This window comes from Pelophylax lessonae (genome assembly GCF_965119305.1).
Source record: "Pelophylax lessonae genome assembly, chromosome: 5".
NCBI classification, from domain to species: Eukaryota; Metazoa; Chordata; class Amphibia; order Anura; family Ranidae; genus Pelophylax; species Pelophylax lessonae.
This window is the reverse complement of record NC_138772.1, coordinates 295,506,515-295,533,322: the sequence shown is the minus strand read 5'-3', so window position 1 is coordinate 295,533,322 and position 26,808 is coordinate 295,506,515. Positions and strand designations below refer to the sequence as shown.

The following is a 26,808-nucleotide window of genomic DNA, read 5'->3' as shown; positions in this document are numbered from 1 at the left end:
AGAAAATATGTCAGAGAAGTTAGGAGGGTGTAATGTGGCCCCGATACCTGGGATATTAGGGCAATTTGGTGGTTGGGCAGTAGAGAATAGGTCCTCCGTCTCTCTTTTGTGTTGATATAGGGACAATCTTAATATAGGGCAGGGATCCTCAAACTATGGCCTTCCAGTTGTTACGAAACTACACATTCCATGAGGCATTGTAAAACTCTGACATTCTAGGCATGATGGGAATTGTAGTTCCTGAACAACTGGAGGGCCTTAGTTGAAGACCCCTGATATGGGGGATCTAATAGGTTATGACCGTGATTGTAGGGTGTCAGAATAATGTAGCCAGCAGGCCGCACTGACTTATATTTTTAGTATACTGGAACAAAGAGGTCTTTTTTAAATGTTACATAGTTTGCACTATTACTTGAAAAAAAAAAAAATAATATTTGTTTACCGATGTGACATCACTACTTTTTACAAATCAGATATTTTCATTCACTTGTGACATCACTGCTCTGCAAATAAAAAGGTATATGTATGCAGAAAAAAATCACTATCACATTTATTAGAAATTATAATTCTTTGGTTCTGATATATTAGATTTTGATCCTTTCTAGATATTTTGAAGGACAAATTTTCTTTTTTGCTATACCTATTTTTGAACTACATGATATTCATTATATTACATTGTATCTGTAATTATCTTAATACCCATACTTTATGATGTTACTTTTTTATTGTTGCATCTAAACCTCCTTGTATAACATGGTAAAACTCAATAACACAAATTTGACAAGAAATTATAATTGTTTTGACATTAGTGATATTTTACTGTATACTGTATATTCCATGTTTATGTAACTATTTTTAACAAGTAACTATATTGGCACGTTTTGTGATTTTAATGATCTGTTACATTTCTTTCTTGCCATTCACAGGGCATATACATTTCTCTCTGTTTTCAAAGAAGCCAGAAAAGCAGTTCTGGAAAATGATGCCTTTCGTCTTGAAATCTCTGTGTCAGATAAATATAGAGCTGTGAGATTCAGTATCTGATGAGGAATATATGAAACTATAAACGCTTCCAGGGACGGACCTGGGTCTCATTGGAACTGTCAGCTATGATGGGCTTCTCGGAATCTTTGTGTTAGTAGATCATCCATTCTCTGTTTGGAAAGGAACTCTCTGAAACAGAAAAGGTGAGAACTGTAGAATATTACTTTTCTAAGCAAAAATGACAACTTAGTATGGCCAGAAGCTCTTTTATCAAGTTTAAAATACACACTTAAGATGCATATGGCCATTTTTCAGTGGCATAGCTGACTTTGCACATTTCAAGGCAAATAATTACATTTATCTCTATGTTTCAAAGTATGCAATAAATTGATGTCATTAAGCAAAATGAAGAATGCCTCTCTATCACTCTGAATATAGAATGTATTTTTTTTTTATCTGTACTAAACCATCCAAAGCTGCCTAAGGCAGAGATCACGATGAACTGTTTTGAATTTTAAATGGGAACTCCAGACAAATCATTTTGGATTGGGTCAGTTTCTTTTTGCTAATGAATAAAGCCCACCTTTTTCTCTCCACTGCCTTGGATGAAACAGTGGATGAAAATGTTCTTCAGGTGATGCCTGTCCCCAGTGCACTAAATTTAAAGTATAAATGGTTTATTTATCCATTCAATGCAATATAATCCATGTACAACAGTAAACATATGCATTTCTGCACATGCTGCACATAGCAATAAAAAATTAGACAATGGTCCCAACCCATCAAAATCATCTCTACTGAAGCCCCTTTATTGCTAGGTGCTGCTTTGCTGCTTTGTAGACTCCAAGGAGCACAATTGTCTTTGATGTCACTGCAGATAAGGTGTAAAGTAATTTTTTCCCTACTTACCTAGCATTTTAAATACTTAAAGGGATTGTAAAGGCAGAAGGTTTTTTTCATCTTAATGAATTCTATGCATTAACCAATTCCTGCCCGCCCACCGCCAAATGACAGCAGAGCGGTGTGGCTATTGTTCTGGGACGCTGTCATATGATGGTGCACCAGAACAGCTGCTCTCCCACGCCTGCGGGGGCACACAGTGCGGCGATCGTGGCCATGCCGTGTTACTAGGACACGGCGCGACCCCGATCTTGGTAAAGAGCCAATGACTTGGCTCTTTACCCATGTGATCGGCTGTGTCCAATCACAGCCGGTCACCATGTTAATGAGGAAGTGCCATTTACCAGCTCACCTCGCCTCATACTGTCAGAGTGTGTGTGGCGAGGAGATCCAATCAACGGCTCCTCCTCAAAAGGGAACCTAGAAAAGGTGACCAGGGCACTGATCATCAGTGCCCTGATTACAGAAATTAGTAGAAATACTCAAAAACAGTGCCCACCATCAGTGCCCATAGTGCCATTTATCAGTGCCCACAGTGACCACAATTAGTGCCCATAGTGTTGCCAGTCAGTGCCTGCTTATCTGTGCTGCTCATTAGTGCCCATTAGTGCTGCCTGTCAGTGCTCGTCAGTGCTGCCCCTCAGTGCCCATCAGTCTCACCCATCAGTGTCGCCTATCAGTGCCCATCAGTACCACCTCTTAGTGCCCATCAGTGCTGCCTTTCAGTGCCCATCAGTGCTACCTATCAGTGCTCATCAGTGCCGCCTATCAGTGCCACCTATCAGTACCCATCAGTGTGGCATATTAGTACCTCCTCATAAGTGCCACCTCATCAGTGCCCACCAGTGCAGCCTATCAATGCCCATCAGTGCCACCTATCAGTGAAGGAGAAAAATTACTTGTTTTCAAAATGTACTCACAAAAAGTAAGAAAAACTGTTTTTTTTTTTCAAAATTTTTTTTTTTTTTTTTTGTAAGAAATAAAAAACCCAGCGGTGAATAAAAATCTCTATTTGTGTTACATAGTTACATAGTAGGTGAGGTTGAATAAAGACAATAGTCCATCCAGTTTAACCTGTGTAGGTGTGTGTGGCTGTAATCATCTCACATAGCCCTTAATGTCCTAATCCTTGAGATGTACGTCTAAGAGTCTTTTGAAAGCCACCATACTTCCCGCAGAAACCACCTCTTGTGGTAGAGAATTCCACAATCTTGTAGCCCTAACAGTAAAGAACCCCCCATGTTGCCTGAGGTTAAAACGCTTCTCCTCTAATCGCATTGCAATCCCTTCGACTGAACAGCCTTTTTTCTAAGCTGAGATCCCCATTGAGATATTTATAAATTGCTATCATGTCCCCCCTCAGGCGTCTCTTCTCCAGGGAGAATAAATCCAGCGATTGCAGACGCTCTTCATAGTTAAGGTCCTCCAATCCCCTAATCAGTTTAGTTGCCCTTCTCTGGACTCTCTCCAGCTTCAACACATCCCTCCTGAGGACTGGCGACCAGAACTGGACAGAATACTCCAGATGCGGTCGGACCAGAGTTTTATAAAGTGGAAGGATTATAGTCTTATCTCTGGAATACATCCCTTTCTTTATGCATGCTAATATTCTGCTGGCTTTGGCAGCTGCCGCTTGACATTGCATGCTGTTGCCTAATCTATCATCAACCAAGACTCCCAGATCCTTCTCCATTTTTGATCCCCTCCTAACGTGTATTGTGTTTTTATGTTTTTAGTCCCCAAGTGCAAAACCTTACACTTCTCCATGTTAAACCTCATTTGCCATGTCATTGCCCACTCCGTTATTTTGTCCAGGTCATTCTGTAGGATATCTGCTTCATGCTGTGCAGTTATTGCCCTGGCCAATTTTGTGTCATCTGTAAAAACTGATATTGAACTACTGATCCCGTCCTCAATGCTGTTTATGAATAAATTGAACAAGGTTGGTCCCAGGACAGAGCCCTGGGGTACCCCGCTTACTACCTCAGACCAGTCTGAGTATGCGCTGTTTACTACCACCCTTTGGACACTCCCTTTTAGCCAGTTCCGTATCCAAGAGCAAACCCTGCTGTCGATACCTGCAGACCTTATTTTATAAATTAAGCACTTGTGGGGAACTGTATCAAACGCCTTAGCGAGATCCAAGTACACCACATCTACTGGTCTGCCCCTATCTAGCTCACAGCTCACCTCCTCGTAGAATGTTAAGAGATTGGTTTGACAAGAACACCCATTTGTAAACCCGTGCTGATTACTGCTGATGATGTTGTTGTCTTTAGCAAACTCTACCATATAGTCCCTTATCATCCCCTCCAGAAGTTTACATACTATTGATGTCAAACTGACAGGCCTATAATTTCCCGGGATATGCCTCTGGCCCTTTTTAAATATTGGAATCACGTTAGCTTTCCTCCAATCCCCTGGTACATCTCCTGTCCTAATACTGTCAGCAAAGATCAGGAACAGTGGTCTAGATATAACCTTACTGAGTTCCTTGAGTACTCTCGGATGTACGCCATCCGGGCCTGGTGATTTGTTTGTGTTAAGTTTATCCAGCCTTTCCCTGATTTCACCCTCTGTTAGCCATAGTGGCAAGTCCTGTGTTTTACTACTAACCATACAGTCATGGTACAGTCATGGTTAGTGTACCCCTCCTTTTCCTGTGTAAAGACTGAGGAGAAAAAAGCATTCAGCACGGTTGCTTTTTCAGTGTCCTCTGTAACCATCCTCCCATCATTGTTAATTATGTGTGCAATATGCTCTGCCCTAGTTTTTTTGCTGTTGATATATTTAAAGAATTTCTTTGCATTTTTTTTACTATCCTCCGCTATTTGTCTCTCAAAGTTGATTTTAGCCATCTTGATTTCGTGTTTACTTTTCTTATTTGCCTCCTTGTATTGCTTGAAAGCCGATAATGTGCCCTCTGATTTTTATTTCTTGAAGGCCAATTAAATGTGAAGGCCAATTAAGTGTGAAAAAAAATTATAAAAATTTCATATGGGTACAGCGCAATTGTCATTCAAAGTGTGACAGTGCTGAAAGCTGAAAATTGGCCTGGGCAGGAAGGGGGTGAAAGTGCACTGTATTGAAGTAGTTAAGATAAAAAATCTTCTGTGTGCAGCAGCCCCCCTCGGCCCTCCTAATACTTACCTGAGCCCACCTTTATCCAGCGATGTTGCAGGAGTGTCTCAGCTGCTTGGGACTCCCCTCCTCATTGGCTGAGACAGCAGTATAGCACAATTGGATCCCACTGTTGTCAATCAAAGTCAGTCAGCCAATCAGGAGAGAGAGGGGGTAGGGCCAGGTCATGGTTCTGTGTCTGAATGGACACAGGGAGTTGTGGCTTGGCTCGGGTGTCCCCTTAGCAAGCTGCTTGCTGTGGGGGCACTCAACAGGAGGGAGGGGCCAGGAGCACAGAAGGGGGAGCCAATTAGAGGACCGGGCCACTCTGTGCAAAACCAACTGCACAGAGCAGGTAAGTATAATATGCTTGTTATTTAAAAAAAAAATAAAAAAGAGACTTTACAATCACTTGTAATGCAGCAAGCTGTAATTCCAAACTTATCTTACCCTATAAACCCACTGTGTCTGTTTATGCCACAGCAGAAATAGAGGTCAGATTTTGTGTATTAGCAATTTGTTTTTAAGAGAGTTCAGTTAGTAATTTACAGCCACTTTGAAGGTTCTTGCTTTTTAATTTCAGTTTTTTTATTTAGTATTTTCACAGAAGCTTCAGTAGGCTCTTACATCACGTCACGTAAATTATTTTAATGTGAAAATAGCCAATGAACTTTTAATACTTAGTTTAATACTTTTTGTCTAGTATAGGTGTACTTTAATTTCATATTATATTACTGAAGATAGAACTATTTTGATTGATAACTTTCAGGAGCATTCAGGTGGAGAATTTTTTTTTTTTAGTTATTGTAACAGTGAACCCTGGAACATGTCTTTTCTTTGTACACATGTATTTATATATTATCATATGCACTGATCAAAATTATAAACGCAACACTTTTGTATTTGCCCCCATTTTTCATGAGCTGAACTCAAAGATCTAAGGCTCCTTTCACACGAGCGATGCACTTGGCGGACTCCGTTTTTCTCAGCGGGAATCGATCCGCCAATCGGCAGATGACAGGTCTGTCTCTGCTTACTTTGCAGAGACTGAGCTGTCAGAGCCCCGCTCCCCTCTATGGGAGATTGGATGAAAATAGACCGACTGTCCATTTTCATCCGATCCTATCCGATCCCATCTTACAGATGGATGGAAAATAGGGTTACCATCTGTCCGGATTTCACGGACAGGATCGGATCAGATAGCAGTGGGTGTCAGCGGAGATATCACCGCTGACATCCACTGCTCCATAGGGATGTATGGAGCATCCGATCCGATCCGCCTGAAAAACTGACAGGCGGACCTGATCGGAAAGCCCGTGCGAAAGGGGCCTACAACTTGTCTATGTACACAAAAGGCCTATTTCTCTAAAATATTGTTCACGACAAATCTGTGTTAGTGAGCACTTCTCCTTTGCCGAGATAATCCATCCACCTCACAGATGTTGCATATCAAGATGCTGATTGGACAGCATCATTAATGCACAGGTGTGCCTTAGGCTGGCCACAATAAAAGGCCACTTTAAAATGTGCAGTTTCACTGTAATGGGGAGTCCAGGGGGGGAGGGGTGTCTGAAAACCAGTCAGTATCTGGTGTGACCATTATTTGCCCCACATCTCCTTCGCATAGAGGTGATCAGGTTGTTGATTGTGGCCTGTGGAATGTTGGTCCACTCCTCTTCAATGGCTGTGCAAAGTTGCTGGATATTGGCAGGACCTGGAACACGCTGTCGTATACACCGATCCAGAGCATCCCAAACATGCTCAATGGGTGACACGTCCAGTGAGTATGCTGGCCATGCAAAAAGCTTGATATTTATTTTTGGTTCGTATTATGTATGTGATTACATCATGGGATCCCACAAAATTGAGCATTGTGGTAGTTTAAACTAAATATTTGTCCATGTTATTTTTTTTATCTATATAATAATTTTGTTGGCTAGGAAAGAGTTTATATTACCTGGGGTAAATCTTTAAAACAATTGGCCCAAGACTGTGGTCCAACCAGGATATAGGATGTATTTACATAGTTACATGGTTGGTAAGCTTGAATAAAGACACCAGTCCATCTAGTTTAACCACTTCCCGCAAACTGACGTACCTGTACATAGCCTTGAAGAAGTGGTTGTACCGGGGTGATGCCTGCAGCTGCAGGCATCACCCTGTACCATTTTTTAGAGCCGGCGGTCGGCTTTCTGATTATAACAACCGTTGTGGCTCAGCAGGCGCTCGACCGTTATCATAAGGAGCGGGATGGGGCGTCCTCCCCTCCTGCCTCCTTCCACAGCTCTGCCAGCTGGCACATCTGTTGGATGGTCAGAGTCCCAAATGCGATTTTATCGGGTCTTCGATGAAGTAACTCGGAAGTGACGTCATGACGTCATTTCCGACTTACTCGGCTGCCAATGGTGCTGATTTTAAAAAATTTACAGTATTGAAAAACGCTGATTTTGGCGTTTTGAATACTTTTAAGTGCAAAGGAGGGATTTGAGGTATTTTAGACCCCAGATCCCTCCATAAAGAGTATCTGTCACTGCATATTACTGTCACAAGGGATGTTTACATTCTATGTGACAGCAATAAAAGTGATCAGATTTTTATTTTTTTTAAAGGAACAGTGAAAAAAATTTAAAATAAAATAAAGAGGGAAAAAATAAAGCTTTTAAAGACTTTGTTTTGTGACTTTGATGCGACTTTGAGTGCAGCTTTGATCCAACTTTACACTCTCTGAATAAAGTCACACCAAACGTTGCATCAAAGTAGTGCAGATACCTTTTCAAAGTCACGGATTTTCATAGATGGCAATGGGTGCCATTGAACTGAATGGACTGTGACTTGTCATGCGACTTTGTGTGTCCAAAGTCATATGACAAGTGACACTAGTGAAAACAGAGCTTTAATCTACATTTCCACTATTGCGATATACTGCAGAGTGCGACTTTGATGCAACTTTGATCCAACTTTACACTCTCTGGATCAAAGTCACATTAAAAGTTGCATCAAGTGAAGGTACCTTTTCAAGGCTCTAATTTTCAAAGTTGCATAGATGTCAATGGGTGCCATTGAGATTAATGGACTGTGACTTTTCATGCGGCTTTGTGTGTCCAAAGTCACATGACAAGTCACACTAGTGGAAATGGAAATTTAGTCTATGTTTCCACTATTGCAATTTAGAGTGTGACTTTGATGTGACTTTGATCCAACTTTACACTCTCTGGATCAAAGTCACATTAAAATAAAAGTTGCATCAAAGTAGTGCAGGTACCTTTTTTAAAGTGGCTGATTATCTGGGAATAAGTCACACATGTGCAAGTCACAAGCAAGTCTCAAGTCTTAACCTTCAAGTCTCAAGCAAGTCCCAAGTTACTGTGGCAAAAAGCAAGCAAGTCAAGTTGAGTCCCTGCTAGAAGTCAAGCAAGTCAAGTCAAGTCATTTGTTTTAGTCAAGTCACAAATCAAGTCAAAATACTGATCTACCCCAAATTTCTCCTTTAAGTCAGTGGTCATGAAAGGTTTTGTTTTATTTTCAACATTAACAAAACTGCTTAGTGCTTTTTTCTTGGCATATTAAAGAAACACTTTGAATGCCCAAACAGCTCAAAATCCTTCGTCCGGTCATGTTTCAACACCACAGTCACCAAAACATGTTAAGTATTTCCGCTGTTAAACAGCCAGTGTCCTAAAAATCAGAACACACTGAGGTGTTTTAAGTGACTGTGATGTCAGAAACATAACAGGCACATTCATTTTGCTTTAACACATCTTGAGAAAATGCAGATATTTAATAACTTAAAAAAGTAAAGTAATTTTGAGTCATATGTCTCAAGTCATGAATACCAAGTCAAAGTCAAGTCGAGTCTTTTATTAATTTTAGTCAAGCAAGTCTCAAGTCCTCAAACTGGTGACTTAAGTCTGACTTAAGTCAAGTCATGTGACTCAGGTCCCCCACCTCTGCTATGATCATTGTAGACTGTAAAGCTTCCTTCTTCTACGGCAGTCTTCATTCAGAGCCCTGCGCAGCTTTACTGTATATGTGCACTGCACCTATGATCAGCTCCTCCCATTCTGTATACGCCTACTGGCTAACCAGGAACAGTGTCCTTCCCTGGAAGTGATGTCACTAGCTTTCAGAAGGAAGAGGGACTGAAGTCATGTGATAGCACTTGATATTGTAAAATAAAGGAAAAACTGGGATTTTTTTCATTTTGACACATAAGGCTGAACATTAATGATTGCAGGAAGGAATTTAAGGTATTAGGCTGGACTTCAGATTTAAGTGGGTAATTTGTGTTAGTGAGTGTGTTTGCTTTTGTGTCTGTGTGTGTTTATGTCACTGCCATTTCACATATACCAGCATATTGTGTTTGCTAAGATGCCCATCTAAATGTTTTTTAAAATATCAACACTGCTCACTGACACCACCAACTGTGGAAGGGAATTCCACACCTTTACTGCTCTAACAGTAAAGACCTCCTATGCAGTTTAACATTGAACCACTTAAAGTTCATTGAGTGGCCATGTGTCTTTGTATGTGACCTGATACTGAATAGATTTTTCCAATGGTAGCATCACTATTTAGATATGTGTAAACTGTGATCATATCTCCTCTTAAGCGTGTCTTCTCCAGGGAAAATACTTTTAAAAATGTTAGTCTTTCCTCATAACTGAGGTCCTCCAGTCTCTTTATCAGCTTAGTTGCCCTTCTCTGGACTCTCTACAGTTCCAGTACATTCTTTCTGAGGACCAGTGACCAGAAATGGTTGGCAACAGCATACTCAAGATGTGGCCGAAACAGAGTTTTTTGAAGTTGTAGAATTGTAGTCTTATCTCTTGAGTAAATACCCTTTTTAAAGCATGCAAATAATCTGTTAGCCTTACTTGCTGCAGCTTGGCTTTGCATGCTGTTGCCTGTGATCTACTAGGACACCAAGATCTTTGTCCATCCTGGATTTCCCCAGAGGTTCTCCCCCTAGTGGTGAACCTTGGCACCCCAGATGTTTTGGTGGTGGTGGTGGTGAACCTTGGCACCCCAGATGTTTTGGAACTACATTTTCCATGATGCTCATGCACTATAGTTGGGCAGAACCTCATTTGTCATGTGGCTGCCCACTCCTCTATTTTATTAAAGTCTTCCAGTAATGTTGCTATATCTTGTTGTGAAGTTATTGGCCTGCTTAGATTTGTATCATCAGCAAACACTGAGGTTGAACTGTTTATACCAGCCTTTATATCATCTATGAACACATTTGAAACGTATTTAATTGTATTAGGGGCCTGAAATATTCAATTGTTAACTCTGTTTTGTGGTCAAAAAGAGATTGCCATTTTCAAATATGAGACCTCTCTGATGGATTAGTAGATAAGCATTAAAAGAGATGTATGGTTTTCTGTTTTTTTTTTAGATTTATACTTACCTAGATGGATGCAGGATCGGTCCGATTCTGCATCTGTCCCCCCGCGCCTTTGCACTGAGATCTGAGTGATCAAACACCACCGATCGCTCGATTCTAACAGTTCTGTGAGCAGAGAGTCAGTCAGCAGCTCTCTGCTCTGCCCCTTCCTTGGTCACTGGAGCACTGGGCTGTAGAAGGGGTGGAGCAGCCGGCTAAGCCTTTCAGTGACTCGTTGAAAGGCTGAGCTGGGTTTCGAGTAGAGGGATCTGGTGGATCCTTACTCAGTGGTCGTGGTGATGTGGAGCCTGGACCGACTTCTGTGATGTTAGCAGTGAGCGGACTTCAGCCTACTTTCTACTGACATCTCTCTACTCTCACTGAGAGGCTGAGCCGGGTGTCGGTCCAGGGATCTGGTGGATCCTGACTCCGTGGTCGTGGTGATGTGGAACCTAGGCCAACTTCTGTGATTTCAACAGAGAGTGGACTTTAGCCTGCTCTCTACTGAAAATGGGTCACAGAAGTGCAAAACGAACTGCACTCCTGTGATCCATAGGAGAAGTACAGCCAAATGAGCTTCGGCTTTACTTCTCCTTTAAGTTTGAGAAAATGTAAAGTCTGATTGGGTTTAATAAAATGTACATTTTGTATTGTTTTTAATTTGTTATTGGATTTTTCATAAGGTAACAGTCTTTGTAATTTTGTGAGAATAAATTGTGTTAGAAATAAACCATTCTTTCTCTTTTATAAGTGTATGCATTTCCAAAAGTATATGTGTTGTTGTTTCGGATAGATTGGGAAAGAGGGTGTTATAACACCTCTCTTTTTGTGCTGGTAATTAATGTCACAAAGAGAAAAAGTGCAGGCCAAATCAAAATGTTACAAAAGCCATCAGGACAGGGGATGTTGGAAATCTTTTATTCAGGACACCTGTTGATGTGACTAGTGTTAAAAAAGGGGAATTTTCACTTTTTTGAGATTTTCTCTCACTTTCTATTGCATCTCTGTAAAAGGGAGTGAATGACCACCGATACAAAAAAATGCAGGAGTTTTAAATGTAAACATTTAAAAAAGAATGGGATATACATACTTTAATCTCAGTTTTGAGTAAAAAATATTAGAGCGAGGAACCTAGAGAACCAAGACCGTGGGCTGCATTCACAAAGCAGTATTTTCCTCTTTTAAATTTGCAGTAAAATAACTCATAGCATTTTTAGAAAACATTTTTTGAAATAAAAAAAAAGGCTACTAAAATACTGCATGTGGTATTTCATCAAAATATACTGTATTTATCTCATACGATATCCAGTGGGATTGATACAGTGAAGTTAGAACCGTTGTCAGTTTTTATTGCTAACCACTTGCCGACCACCCACTGCAGTTTTACAGGAGTGGTGCTGGGGGGCTAGTTAGCAGGGATGCCAATCCATGGGACCTGCGGCCGCAATTTTCTCACAGTCAGCTGTTGTAAACACAGCTGACCGTTGTTCTCTCTGAAATGATCACAGAGCGCCTGTGATCCTTTTATATAGGATCACAGGTCTCTATGATCACTTTACAAGTCCCTCCCCCCAGAGTTAGAAAACACTCCCCTAGGCTCACAGTTAACCTTTTGATCACCCCTAGGTAACCCCTTCCCTGCCAGTGTCATGATTACAGTAACAGTGCATATTTTTAGCACTGATTACTGTAGTGATGTCACTGGTCACTGGTCTCCACTGGTCACTGGTCCCTCCAAAAGTGTCAAAAATGTCAGTTAGGGGTCTGATCTGTCCACCACAATGCCGCAAACCTGCTAAAAATAGCAGATTGCCGCCATTACCAGTAAATAAATAAATACATATTACATAAATCTTTCCCCTAGTTTGTAGACGCGTTAACTTTTGTGCAAACCATTCAAAATACACTTATTGCGATTTTCTTTTTTTAACCAAAAATATGTAGCAGAATAAAAATTGGCCTAAAATGATGACAATTTTTGATTTTAAATTTTTTGGGGGGGAATGTTATATAGCAGAATGTGAAAAAAAAAAAAATATATATATATATATATATATATATATATATATATATTTTTTCAGAATTGTCGCTATTGTTTTCAAAGTGCAAAACATACAAATCACACAGGTGATCAAATGCCACTAAAAGAAAGCTCTATTTGTGGGGAAAAAAAGTACATCAATTTTATTTTGGTACAGTTTTGCACCACCGTGCAATTTTCCGTTAAAGTAATGCAGTGCCAAATCGCAAAAAATGGCCTGGTGGTCATTAAGGGGGCAAATCCTTCTGGTCCAGAACTGGTTAAACAATAGAAATATGCAAACTCAGCCAGTCAGTGCAGTCCCTGCAGCATGTGTATCAATACAAAAGAAAAAAGTAATTAGAATACCAGTCAAAGAGAAGCTGCTTTCACAGGACACATGTGGTGTAGTAAAAACCACACCACATGTGTTTCATAATGAATGGAAATAGTATAAAATAGTTCACACACACCCTTCATCTACCAATAAAAAATAAAATTTTTGTTTTTTTTTATTGGTGAAAGAAGGGTATTTACAGTATATATATGTGCCATTTTAGATACTATCTTCCTCTAGTGACCTCTGGAGGAACCCTAGTTGAGAAACCATGGAACCCTGGTTGAGAACCCCTGCTTTAAAATAATTGTTGCTGTAATATTTGGCAAAGTCATTGTTATATCTTTGAACAAGTCTGTTTTTTCTTGTTTGAGAATAACCATTGTCATTCTCTGATGTTTTTGAAAGTGTCACTCTGGTATCCATCTATCAAACCATCAAATTGATGACAACCCTCTCCTAACAGCTCATGTTCCACACCTCTGTAAGAATACTTATCTATCTTACATTACTTAAATACCACATACCTGGACCACTACTTAATTTACACTTTCATTTAAATCCTTTTTTTTCTTCCGTGAATTGACTATAACCCTTTTCATGGGAGATTTTCGGACAGTTTTGAGCATTTTACAGTAAATATTAAAAAACAGTATAGTGAATTGACGTCGCAGGATAGCATGCGCTATTTAGAGAAAATGTGTCTAGACACCGCATGCAAACTGGCTTTGTAAATGGAGCCCCATATCTGAAGAATTTCTTCATGAAGTTTGATACAAGTTGCAATTGGACGAACTGGCATAATCTGCACCCATTACAGTCAACGCTTGGCCATAAGAACGTTTGCCTACAGGGGTGCAATTTCTACATATGGCAAGTCAACCTATTTTTCAAATGGATTCTGTATTATACTCATCATAAATCAGTGAATGTTTTAAATAATTTGATAAAAATGTAAGGCATGTTACAGAAATGTTGAAAAAAATCTGTAAGGAACAGGTGATTCTAAATTTTAGTTATTTACTGCATCACTTGTATTTGCTAAAGTCAAGAAATAAAAATTACATTTTAAGAAACTTATTTTTTCTCAGTGTAGTTTACAACTAAAACAAGAGGAACGTCAACGTTTATACGAAATGTGAAAAAAGTGACAATATAAAATATAACAGGCACTGTTTTTAATATCTTAGGTAATGTTCAAGGTTGTCTGCACAAATATCTTTAATAAATAAAATTAATGGTTGATTTACTTTAGGGAGTCTAGAATGCTTGATGTAGATGATATTACATTCTGTAAGCTGTAGATGTGTGAGCAACTCCTAGGTAAAAATAATGGCTAATGACACATCTAATCTACTGTTAGAGAAAAAAAGCTAGACACATGCTGATCACAAATATTAGGATACATTAAAACTTTGCATATTCTGTACTTTGTTAGTTTACAGAACTAAAAAATTCTAGGGGAGAAACAAAGTTGTTACTAATGTACAGGTATATGTATTGTATATTTAATCATGTGCTGAAGCATTGTGTGTGTTGAAGGTCTGAACTTGGTTGCCAGTGCTTTAAGTGGTTGTAAACCCAAAATGTATTTTTCAGTATTTTACAGTTTTTTTTTAATCTGTTGCAAAGTATCTTACCTGTGGAACCTGCCAGTAACAGTACTTCCTGTTGCAAGCTGACAATGCCTGTCTTGCACTTCCCTTCAGTGGGCCACTGGGTTACACAAGGTAGACCTGATAGGCAACCCAACAGCCCATACTAAAGAAATTTGATTTTTTTAATTACTGTCAAATCCATTTCTCTGATGTTCATTGATTGACACAGTTCCTGATCTTTTTAACCATTGTGTTATACTGCCCCTACAGGAGTAGGACACCTGGCAGAAAAAAAGTCTGGCTACGCCTATCGGCAGTCCCAGGGGTAACCCCCCCCCCCCCCCCCTCTGCTATAGGTTTTGTTACAAGCAGTGTCAGAAGAATTACAACTCCACAGAGGGGTGGGTGTTGTGTCCATCAATGAACATTAGAGAATTAGATTTTATGGTAAGTAAAATATCCCATTTTCTCTTTCATTCATTGTCGGACAAAGCTCCTGATCTTCTTAATCATTGGGACGTCCCAAAGCAGTGTTAAACATGAGGGGTGGGAACAGCAAAAAATAAATTCCCTAGGCTAACTTTAGCCAACCAGGTAAACAGGAGCTCTCCTGAAAAAAAAAATTACACCCTCAAAGAGGACCAGGTCCTCTAAACAGCAGCCTGCAAACCTTGCAGACAAAGAAAGCATCTGCAAATGCCAACACATCCACTTTATAGAACTTTGTAAAAGTGTGCACTGATGACCAGGTGGCAACCTTGCAAACCTGCATCCTTTACGCCTGATGATGGAAGGCCCAGGAGGCACTGAGCACCCGAGTAGAGTGTACCTTGACAGGGAAAGAAGGAACCTGACCCTTGATGGAATAGGCTGAATCACTATCTGTCTCATCCATCTGAAAATGGTCCGAGGCCCATCTGTAAGCACAAATAGTGAGTCTGATTACCTAAAAGACTCCATAGCTGCCAGGTGCACCCTAATCGCCCAGACCACATCTAAGGCATGCAAAGCAATTTCCTTCGGATGTTTTGGCCTGGGACACAGGGAAGGCAACACAATGTCTTCATTCAAATAAAAATCAGAGACAACATGAGGAAGGAATAACAGACAGGGGTGAAGAACCATCTTATCACTGTGAACCACCAAGTAAGGTGAACGACAGCGTAATGCCACCAATTCCCACGCCCTGCGTGCAGAGGTAAAAGCCCCCAAAAAGGCAACCTTCTGGGACAACATAAGCAGGGGAATCTTTCGAAGATTCTCAAGAGAAGGCTTCTGGAGGACTGAGAGCACCAAACTGAGGTCCCAAGGTGGCAACAGAGACCACACTGGAGGGGTCAAATGCCTAATTCCATGAAGAAAAGTATTCACCAAGGAGCATGTGGCCAAGGGCCATTGAAAGAAAACTGCTAAGGCCGACACCTGACCCTTGATAGTAACTAAGGCCAGTTTCTGCTCAACCCCCCGTTGAAGAAAGGTCAAGATCTGAGCCACCGAAAAAAAAAAAGCGAGCATGAACCCCAAGAAACTTACACCACGCAATGTATGTCTTCCACGTACGATGGTAGATCTTCCTAGAAGTAGATTTCCTAACTTTTAACAGCATTGGAATCACCGACTCAGATAAATCTCTATCCATCAGCCCTTGACATTCAACAGCCAAGTCGTCAAAACCAGCGACTGTAAATCAGGATGGAAGATTTGTCCTTGGGACAGCAAATCCTCCCTGAGAGGAAGCTTCCAAAGAACGTCGGTGACCAGCAGCACCAGATCGGCGTACCAAGCCCGGCAAGCCAGTCCAGGGCCACAAAGATGACCGGAATCCCTTCTACCTGGATCCTGCATAGAAGTCTTGGCAGAAGCTTAAGAGAAGGGGAGGTGTAAATTATATGATACTGACCCATGGGTCCACCAGCGCATCTGTAGCGTCCGCTAGAGGATCCTGTGACCAAGCGACAAACCTCTACACCTTTTTGTTGAGCCAGAACGCCAACAGATCTACCACTGGAGACACAACTGATGAATCACCTCCAGAGGAAGAGACCACTCCCCTAGGTCCAGCGCCTGCCAACTGAGACAATCTGCCTGGCAGTTTTCCCCCCCAGGAATGTGTACGGCGGAGAGGGCTGGAACAAACCATTCTGCCCACCTTAGAATGCCTGCTACTGCCAGAGCCCACAGGACACTTCTTGTGCCCCCCAGTGATTGACATAAGTCATGACCGTGGCATTGTCCGATTGAATGCACACTGGACATCCCTGAAGACGATAAGTCCAATATTCCAGGAACAATCTGATCGCTCGGAGGACCAAGACATTGATTGGTAGTCTGGACTCTTCCAGTGTCCAGACCCATTAAGCAGAAATTTTGCTGAGGATGCATCCCCAGCCAGACAGGCTGGTATCCATGGTGACCACTGTCCAATACAAGGGAAGGAAGAATTTGCCCAGCCGAAGCGCCAAAGAACAAAGCCACCATATCAGGGACTCTTTCACCCCCTGGCTCAGCTGGATCTGATTTTCCAGAGACTGCGGATTCTTGTCCCATTTGGCCAGAATCTTCCTTGCAGGGATGTCGTATGGAACTGTGCAAAAAAACCGCCTAGAAGATAGGCACCATCAGGCCCAGCACCAGCATTCAACTCCGGAAGGATTACCGTTTGCTGGAAAGCAGGAGACAAATTACAGCCTGCAGTTTCTGGAGTTTGTCCAGAGGAAGGAGCTAAGGCTGAGTCCAGAGTCAGACCCAGATATTCCAGATTTGTGGACAGAACCAGAGCAGACTTCTTAAAATTCAGAATCCAGCCAAACACCCTCAAGCTCATATGGTAATTTCCAGGTTTTCAACCAGAGCAGTAGTAGACTCCGCTCGCAGAAGGAGGTAGTCCAAGTAGCCCAGTAACGCGATTCCCCATTGGCGTAACAATATTAGCACTGGGGCCAACACATTCATGAAGACCCAAGGAGCAGAAGAGAGACCAAAGGGTAGCACCACAAACTGATAATGCTCCTCTCCCACAGCAAAGCTGCGGAAGCGCTGGGGACCGACACATATTGGAATGTGAAGGTAAGTGTCCTTGATGTTGATGGCAGTAATAAAAAAAATGTGATGCAGGGAAGCCCCCACTGTGCAAATGGACTCCATTCTGAACTTCTGCACCCGCACAAAGCAGTTCAGCACCTTGAGGTCCAGAATTGGACGCACCTTGCCTTCCTTCCTGGGGACTGTAAACAAGTTTGAGTAAAACCCCTGAAAACATTCCGAAGTCAGAACAGGGACAATCACCCTTTAAAGTAAAAGATCTTGCACCACCCTAAAAAAAGAGTGTGTAAGCAGACCGGGGACAGTCGCACATTGGAAAGAAGAACCTTACCAGAGGGTAAGAACAAAACTTGATCTTGTAGCTGGACCAAATTATCCGTGGACTCACCTGACTTGTACCAGGAGAGCATACGGGTCCCGGAACCAGTGAAGACTTCCCCCCACCCCAGATATGGGTGGGGCACACCTTCATGCTCTTGACTTACCAGAACAAGTTTGTTTGGGACCTCCAGAGGAGGCCCCAAAGGGCTATGATCCCTTGTCAGTCGACCCTGAGGGACGAAAAAACTTCTTATGAGCCAAGAAGGAGGGCCCACATCTACAGCGAGGGTCCTTGCCCTTAGTGGCCTACGGAAGAAAGATACCCTTCCCCCCTGTGAGACCTTCATTGATGTCATCCAGAGTAGCACCAAACAGGCAATCTCCTTGAAAGGGAAGATCAGTCAAGGCCTTTTTAGAAGTCTGGTATGCAGACCAGCATTTGAGCCAAAAGACACGCCGAAAAACCAATGCCGGAAAAGAGAGCCGAGCCACTAGGGGAGCCACATCCAAAGAGACATCACATATTAACTGCAGCCCCTTGACCAACTGGTCCACCAGCTCAGCAAAGGCAGGGGGGAGCTACTGCCCCTCCAGGTCAAGGTGGAAAAGCCTAGACCATTTGGTCAGAGTCTGCTACACAGGGGCAATGGTGAATATCGACCTCAGTGCCGAACCAGCCAGGGCATACATATTGCGGGCTAAAGCCTCCACCTTCCTGTCAGTCGGGTCCTTAAATCCCTGGGACTCTTCAACTGGAATCATGGTTGCCTTGTTTAATCTAGAAACCAGAGGGTTCACCACCAGTGGAACAGTCCACTTCTTAAGAAGGGATTCCTCATAGGTGATCACCTAGCAAAATCGCTTAGAGACCCCAAGGGTAAACTTTTGTAGTCCTCACTGTTTAGTGACAATTCTGTTGAAATATGTCAAAGGGGAAAGGGAACACCTTTTCTGCTCTGGATGGCTTGTGAATGCCAAAGGGAACCTGTGCCTCAGCTTCAGCTGCATCATCCATCTTTTTTTTTTTTTTAATTATATTTTTATTTGCACAAAAAATAAGCACATTACAGAAACAATTATATTTGGCAGAAAACATACAGAGTAGGGAGTGGTGCCCCCATAAAAAACAAAGAAGTAAAGAACAGTGTAGCTACAAAAGTAGGTAATCAAACAATAGCATACAAATATACATATATTATATAACTCTGAGAAACAGTAGGATCAGGTGGAATTCAATGCATATGAGTCCCAGTAATCCCAGACAGCATTGAACTTAGTGAGCTCATCATGTACCCTTGCCGTCAGGGACTCCATTTCCCTAATGTCCGAAACTAGCTTCAAGAGAAGGGGTTTATCCGAGGGGGGGGAGTGCTGCAACCAACACAGTGGTACTGCCCTCTTAGCTGCCAAGAGGAGGAAAGATATCAGCTTTGCTGCCGGCTTAGAGACCCTAGGAAATGGTAGGCCTAGTAGACAATGCAGGGGGTCCAATGGCAGGTCCAAACCCACCACAGCTTGGAGTGTAGCCATCACCATGGACCAAAAAGGTCGTACAAGGGAACATGTCCAAAAAATATGATAAAGAGAGCCCCTCTCCTCCCTGCACCGCCAACACAGGCCAGAACAGGAGGGATTCATCCTGTGGAGGAGGACCGGGATCCTATACCAAAACAGGAGAATCTTTAGAGCGGCCTCTCTCTGCACCACACAACGAGATGATTTAAAGGTGGACGTCCAAATTCTATTCCACATAGGCAATGTAATTGGTCGATCCAGTATCCCAGACCACTTGCGCATATAAAAATGGGAGCCCTCAGTAAGTGGAGCAGCATCATGTAAAATATTATAAATTGAGGACACCAAATGACCCTGGTGGGGACCACGACCACACAACATTTCAAAGGCCGTGGGCCTCTCCAGGGCAAGTGATGGCGTCAACGTCCTAAAGAAATTGCGTATTTGGAGAAAAAAATAAAAAGATTGTTTTAGAAGAGAGAATTTCTCTCAAAGCTTTTCAATGGTATAGAGGGAGCGGGACACTGGATGAACCAGATTGCGTAGCTGGAATAGTGGAGGCTGAGTCCAGGCCCATAAACGGCTCACCCAAAGTCCATCGGGAAGCAATGGATTAAACAAGGTCGTGGTGAGAGGGGGGCATGGCGAAGAGAGAGAGTATTGGCCTATACATTTGCCCCAGATTCCCATAGTAACCAGCATTGGATCCAGACACATGTCCCTCAGAACACCATACGTATGCAAGGCTGGTGACCAAAGCATCGAGCAAGGATGCACCGGATAAATCGCCCCTCTCTATCTCCGACCACCGGTTGGGGGCCAACCAAGAAGACCAGGAGGCCACCACCCTGAGGTGGGAAGCATAGTAGTGGAGGAAGTGGGAGTGAGGTGTCCTGCCCGCCAGCATGGAAGCGTAGAGATCCAGGAGGTGGGGGGCCAGTCGAAAAAACCTACATTACAAAACCTTACCAAACAGGTAAGCTCTCAAATTTTTCAGCAGAGAAATGAAAGCAGTTTTCAGGAGTCAGACAATTATACAGGCTACTATAAAATTTGCCAAAAACTTCAGCCATTGTATAGGGGCAGTGGGTGGGGCTACCATCCGACTGCAGCAGGAGATCCGGAACAGATTGAAAAGGCTTGGGTTTAAGCTTGTTGACTAATATTCTATGAGGTTTATTAGAGTACTCATAAAACCTTTGCCAAGCCCACATCAAGGGCTTAACCATCTTGGACATGTCCAGAGCCTTGATGCGGTCTCGGAGAACTATCACCTTCCGAAGTCCTGCCACCGACGGAGAGGCCTGCAAACGCGTCTCAGCCGCCCGGAGGTCAGCCAGAAGCGAACTGCGCATGCTTTCTGTGTCCTTCTTCAGCCGAGAGCCCTCTGCAATGCAGACCCCCCTGAAGAAAGCCTTGTGGGCCTCCCACATCATAGACACCTCAGACACAGAACCCTCATTAAGCAGAAAATACTCCCGCAGGCCCCCCCTCCAACCGATGCCGGACTGCCGGAATCTGAAGGAGTCGGTCATTTAGACTTCAATGACAGGCCCTAGGAGGTGCCCCCGCCATGGAGACATCAAAAATAATGGGAGCATGACCAGACCAGGAGATGGGAAGGATCTCTGACTGAACCATGCATGAAATGAGTGGAGCCGAGATGAAAAAATTATCTAATCTCGAATGCATCTTATGAGCAGCTGAATAAAAGGAATATTGTCTATGGGAAGGATGCTTAATTTGCCCCGAGTCAAAAAGCCGAAATGAACGAATGCATTTGCGAAAAGATTTAGCCTGGTTCAGCTGCCTACGAGAAGGGGTGTCTTGACTTATGGACTGCCTATCCCTATAAGGTGACATAATGAGATTAAAATCACCCCCGACTATCATCAAAGGGTTGAGAAAAATGGGAAGTACCCGCAAATGTCTTATCCAGGAAATCTAATTGACCGTCATTGGGAACATACAGATTAAGTAATGTAAAGGATGAGGACAGATAATCACAGACCAAAGCTATATATCTCCCATGAGGATCCAGCAGCGACTCATGGACCCTAATGGGACATGACTTCCGAATCACGACAGCCACCCCCACTTTACCTAACCGCTAAGAGGCAACGTATGCCGTGGGAAAGTATCGTGCTGCAAACTTAAACGATTCGCCAGGACGGAAGTGCATCTCTTGCACTAAAATCACATCCGCCCCAGAGGACCGGAAAGCCTTAAGTGCCAGCTACCGTTTTTGCACCGAATTCAGGCCCTTAACGTTATAAGACATAAACCTTAAAGCCATGTTATCCCAGGACAAAGACATAAAGCATAAGCAGTGATAAAACAACCTCTCACTATGTCCCGTATCACAGTAGCAACAGCATGAAACAGGTTTATTGCAGTCTGCACTCCATCTGAAGACAGAACACCAATCCACAAGTGCGACATGGGAATGTCGGACCGGGGACAAAAAAGGTCCAATATAAAAAGAAAACATATAAAAAGACAATAAAAAAAGAGCAATCGAATAGGATAGCAATGTTCATTCAGTATCGTCAGAAGAAACCCTGTAGGATTGTAGAATCCCTCTGTAGAATCAGAGGGACGTCTACTGGCGAAACGCGTAGGGCGGAGTCTGTACGTCACAACGTCATTTCCGGTTAAGGAGCCAAGGGCCGTGGAACGCGGAAGCTTCCCGGCGCGAGCTTTTCCTTCTGATCCAGATCAGTGAACGAGTGAGTGCACATCGGCAATCGACATTACTGCGTTGATATTCTCACTCAATATGGGTTTTTTTCTCTGTTGGAGCATTTAGAGCAAGACCATCGGCTCATTGTTCCCCTTGAAACGGAGCACGAACCCCATAACCACACAATCAGTGTGGACAACGTGCAGGTCGTATTACCAACACGCCACCTAGTGGCTTTTGTGGATAAACACATCTAATTTTCACCTTTCACTTTATGGTGTTCACCATCATTGGATAATCAATTACTGAATTTTTTTTGGTATACACACCCGGGCTTTTTGACTCACAATAAGTCAATTTATGCACTGGCTGTTATCACCTAGATTCCCCTTCACTTTCAGTGGGAGGAGGTATCATCTCTCAATAATTATTTAATTATTGAGTTTGGGTTTTCATTCACAATCACATACCTTTGTTTTTGTGTCTGGGTTAAATTTTAATTTTTTTTGTCCCAATAAATAACTTTATCTCTGATATTTATTTATTCATTTCTTTCACTAGTTCACACCCACAAGTAATCGGGTCACAGTGTTATATATTTATTACACTTTTCTGTATTATTCACATTGTGGTTTAATTTATAATCACATATAAGGTAGCGCTGGTATCAATCGTCACTTATTTATTTTACACTTTCACCCTTGCACCCCGAGGGTTGGTTGGTGGCAGCTTACACCTGTTTTTTACTTCACATCCTCCACGTTTAATAGTCCATAGCGCTGGTCCTTCTTTTACAACTTAGCATCCAAAATGTCCGGAGTTAATATCTGCTGTGAGGCAGGGGGGGTCGGGGCTGAGCGGTCCGGTACCTGTGCTGGTGGAGGGTCAGCATCGTTCTCAGCTTCCAAAAGTGGGTCCATCGTGGAGAACGGGTCCGCCTGCAAAATTGAGGCCGGGGATTGCGGCCTAGTGAGGAAGCGATCCATGTCGGCCTGGGTCCAGGACTCCTGCGGAGCAGAATATCCCTGCTTTTGCTGCCGATCTTTCCCATGGGGACCCCAAAACGTTCAGGAACACTGACAGCCTGCTCCCAGCTGAAGATGAGCACAAAGAAGCTTGTATGGAGCGGCGGAGAGTCGGCTGTGCCTGGAGCTCACTTAAGGTGCGTCCTCCATGTCCGGAAGCCGCACATGCGCCCATCATCCAACTTTAAGGTCTCACACACAGCTACAATAAGTGCGTCCACAAGCTCCTTCTTGTATGTGGTTGAGAATCCTCCTCACTATCTAAGGATGCAGGGCACATGGCCACAGACCCAGCAGGGTGACCCAGATACCAGGAGAATCTGCACGAACAGCGATCAGGAAATGAAAAGATCCAGGAGTCAGCACCAGGGGATGAGGAGGGGCTCCCACTGCCAAAATCACCACCCAGAGGGCTCCACTGTCATGGCCGCCACTATTTTTAATGGCAAACCACCGAAAAATGGCTGCCGGACTACACACACATGACCGCCATGCAATAAGCACACAGGCTACAAGAAAATGGCAGACCCGCAAGGCACTGCAAGGATTCCTAGGCCTCAGAAAATGGCACAGTCAGGCAGGGGAGCCCTGGAATAAGCCCCCACCAGGGACAGCCCCACCCACGTCTGATTGCCCAGTCACCGGTAGCGCACCCTCTTGCCCCCATCGCCAGCACAGCACCCTACACCCACCCTAAGTTGTGGACCAGGCCACCCCACAGCCCCAGTGTCAATGAAGGAGCGGGGGGGGGGCGACAGGGGGGGGATGGCCCACATGGACCACCAGACCAATGAAAGGGGTGTCTAACAGGAAGGAGGGGAACCCAGGGGTCTGACCGCCCCATGGAGGGACTCACACCCACCCCAAAACACTTCAGTGGGAGAGGGGGGACAGTTACTTACCATACCACAAACTAGGCAGGCACTGCTCTAGACAAAACCCCTCTCCATCGAAATGGGGGGCTGTCAGCCAGGAGCAAAGCTGTGGCTAAGGCCGAGACACCGTCATATGCGACCTCAACTCGCAGGCCAGCCCCCGTCCAGTGGGGCTATGTCACAGCCGTCCTAGCGCAGAGCTGAGGTCTGCATGTGCTCGCTGGCCAGACTGGGGTGACCACTGGATCTAGATTATCCAGCTTGTTGCCCAGTCTGGCAGTTGATTGTAGATCTCACAGGAAAAATTCCAGGAGAGAAAATCTATCTTTCTAAATCTATCAATCTTTCTAAAAAGAAAAAAAATTCCCAGGACCAGAGATCCCAGCAAGGAACTAGGTCCTTACTCCTGACTAGGCAGAAAAAAACTACCTATAGCAGAGAGAGGGAGTATACCCCCTGGAACTGCCCATAGGCGTAGCCAGACTTTTTTCTGCCTAGTGTCCTACTCCTGTAGGGGGCAGTATAACCCAATGGTTAAGAAGATCAAGAGCTGTGTCCATCAATGAACGAAAGAGAAAGTCGATTCTGAGTTTACATTCACCTTAAGTCCTAAATAATGTATGGGATATCTCTTAGTCCTATTGTCCTCTTCCTGCAATACATTTTAGACTTATTACATTTCATAAACCACAAAAATATCCCAGTTCAAGCGCTTAGGACTAATGGTAAATTAAGAACTGGCTCTTCAAGTGTCCCCTGTTGCAGAACCATATAATAGACATAATCCCACTGGAATTTGATGTTGTTCTTAGAAACAGTAACATTTATTGTATGGCATAAAAAGGTAAAAAACACATACTGCATAATGCCATCTAACAATTGGAAGTATCCATAAACAACAGTCATATTATATGAGATTAAAGCAAGCCCCTAATAAGAAAACCAGGGTGCTGACACTTTCACCTGTTGTAATGACGGTGGTGGTGGTATACAATACCTTCGGATGAAAACCACCAGGGAGTGTGTGTTAAAGACTCAAGCCCCCCACCGAGAGCAATGTCTCCGAGTGACGCTAGAGGGGAGCATGTGACAGGAAGCTCCTTCCATACATTAGGCTGAAGTCATGCCACCTGAAGCTAGATAAGCCAGGATTACGTCATACAGACAGTGCCAATAGCCAGAGGGAACTGATGAAAAGCTATAAGCAGTAGCAAAGTAATAAAACACCAGTTTATTATGTTGGAGTGTTGCTATGACAATACTTAAAACTCATACTCCTATTGCCTCAGATATGATAATACCAGACAGATACTTGCTGGTTCTTGAAGGTCCCAGGGGGTTAAAAAGCCACCATCATCCCTGGACTTGGGGCATATCGACCCTGTAGAGTGTTATGCTTTTTGCTTCACTCCTTCATTTCATCAGGACTCAAATGTGTTGTATAACCTGATGGATTTCTGCACCGTTTAGTTTGATTTTCTGAACATTTCTTTTACAGCTTTGTTATGTCTAGATCACATGAAATAATTAGCTGGAATGTGAGAGGATGGGGTAACAGAGTGAAAAAACTAGCTGTTTTTCACACGGCTACATGTCTGGGTTCCTCTGTATTGTGTCTGCAGGAGACCCAGTTGTGCTCAGATCCAACCACCCCATTCTCTACCAGTTTGTTTAGCCATCAATTTCACTCTACATACTCTGCCTACTCACAAGGGGTAAGCATGCTAATTTTCAAAAATTTCCCATTTTCATGTACACTGTTGGTTTCTGACTCATATGGTTACTATATCTTTTTGGTATGCAACCTGGATGGGCTGGAATGCATAATAGCCAACATAAACATCCCTCCTCCTTTCTCCATGGAAGTACTTAATATCCTGGCAAACTTTCTAGCCCACCATCCAAACATCCCAACGTATGTTACAGGGGATTTTATTAATTATCTTGACATCACCCTTGACAAATTCTCACCTCATGGTCAGGGACTGACGGGACATCAGACGCCCTTCGTTTTTTTTTTGCAATTTAAGGAATGTATGGCGTACACATAACCAGCAGTCCAAGTTTTTTTCCTGCTACTCTGCCTCACATAAGGACCTCTCCAGAATTGATCTCAGTCTATGTAATTGGGAAATGCTTCCCCTGATTTCTTGATCTCATTACGAGTTGAGGATCATCTCAGACCATTCTCCCTTCTACGCCCACATTGTAACATCGGGTGTATCAAAAAAGACATACTGGGAAATTAACCCTTCCTGGCTGTCATTTCCAGATCCTGACCCCACATCAAATATGTTGTCCACTTTTATCACTCTTAACAAAGACACAGCGCCCTCAGGGATGTTCTGGGATGCGTTAAAGGCTTTTAATGCGGGGTCAATTTATAAAAACAATCTCCTCCATCAAGACTGAGACCAGATCCTGGGAAAAGTTTATCAAATGGATTCAGCTGCTTTATTCAGCCCCCACGGCTAGGCTGCGTATCAAGTACCTGGTGAAGACTGGAATATTGTGGAGGCTTCTCTTGCACCTACCGCCTAACACTCCTGAAGGTAGGAACAGAGAGTGTAAAGGCAAGGAGTGGCACGATTGCCTTAGCAGCTAGCTGGTGATGTCCACTCAAGCAAGTAAAGGTCACGGTAGTAGGTAACAGAGCTGGAGTACAAACAGAGGCAAAGTCCAAAGGCAAGCCGTATCATACACGGGTAAGCAGAAACAACAGATCGGGTCTCAGGAACAAATGAACAAGCTGAAGACCATTCAACAACTGCTCACAGTAATAGAGCAGTTTAAATAGGCCACTGGGCGCCAAGCGCTAATTGGTATGTGCACGTGTGCGTGCGCGCGTTTGCAATTGCTCACAAATTAGCGCATGCACAAAAATATGTATGCGGTGAGCTGGTAATGCAGAAGTGACATTGGTATTTTGCTAATAAATATTATCACATGTGCAATGTGCACGAGCATGAGCATAAGTCTGCATTGGCCTTTTGGTGGTAGAA

The 26,808-nt window shown here is 43.2% G+C and overlaps 1 protein-coding gene across 2 annotated transcripts in view; it reads left to right on the top strand.

Annotated features, from left to right (window-relative positions):
• Positions 1 to 26,808, top strand: part of CDH12 (cadherin 12) — a 1,418,552-nt gene that overhangs the window by 842,912 nt on the left and 548,832 nt on the right. For both annotated transcript variants that reach the window (XM_082259248.1, XM_082259247.1), the window contains exon 4: positions 927 to 1,187. The gene's annotated coding sequence lies outside the window, so the exon portion shown is untranslated. The remainder of the gene's footprint in view (positions 1 to 926; positions 1,188 to 26,808) is intronic.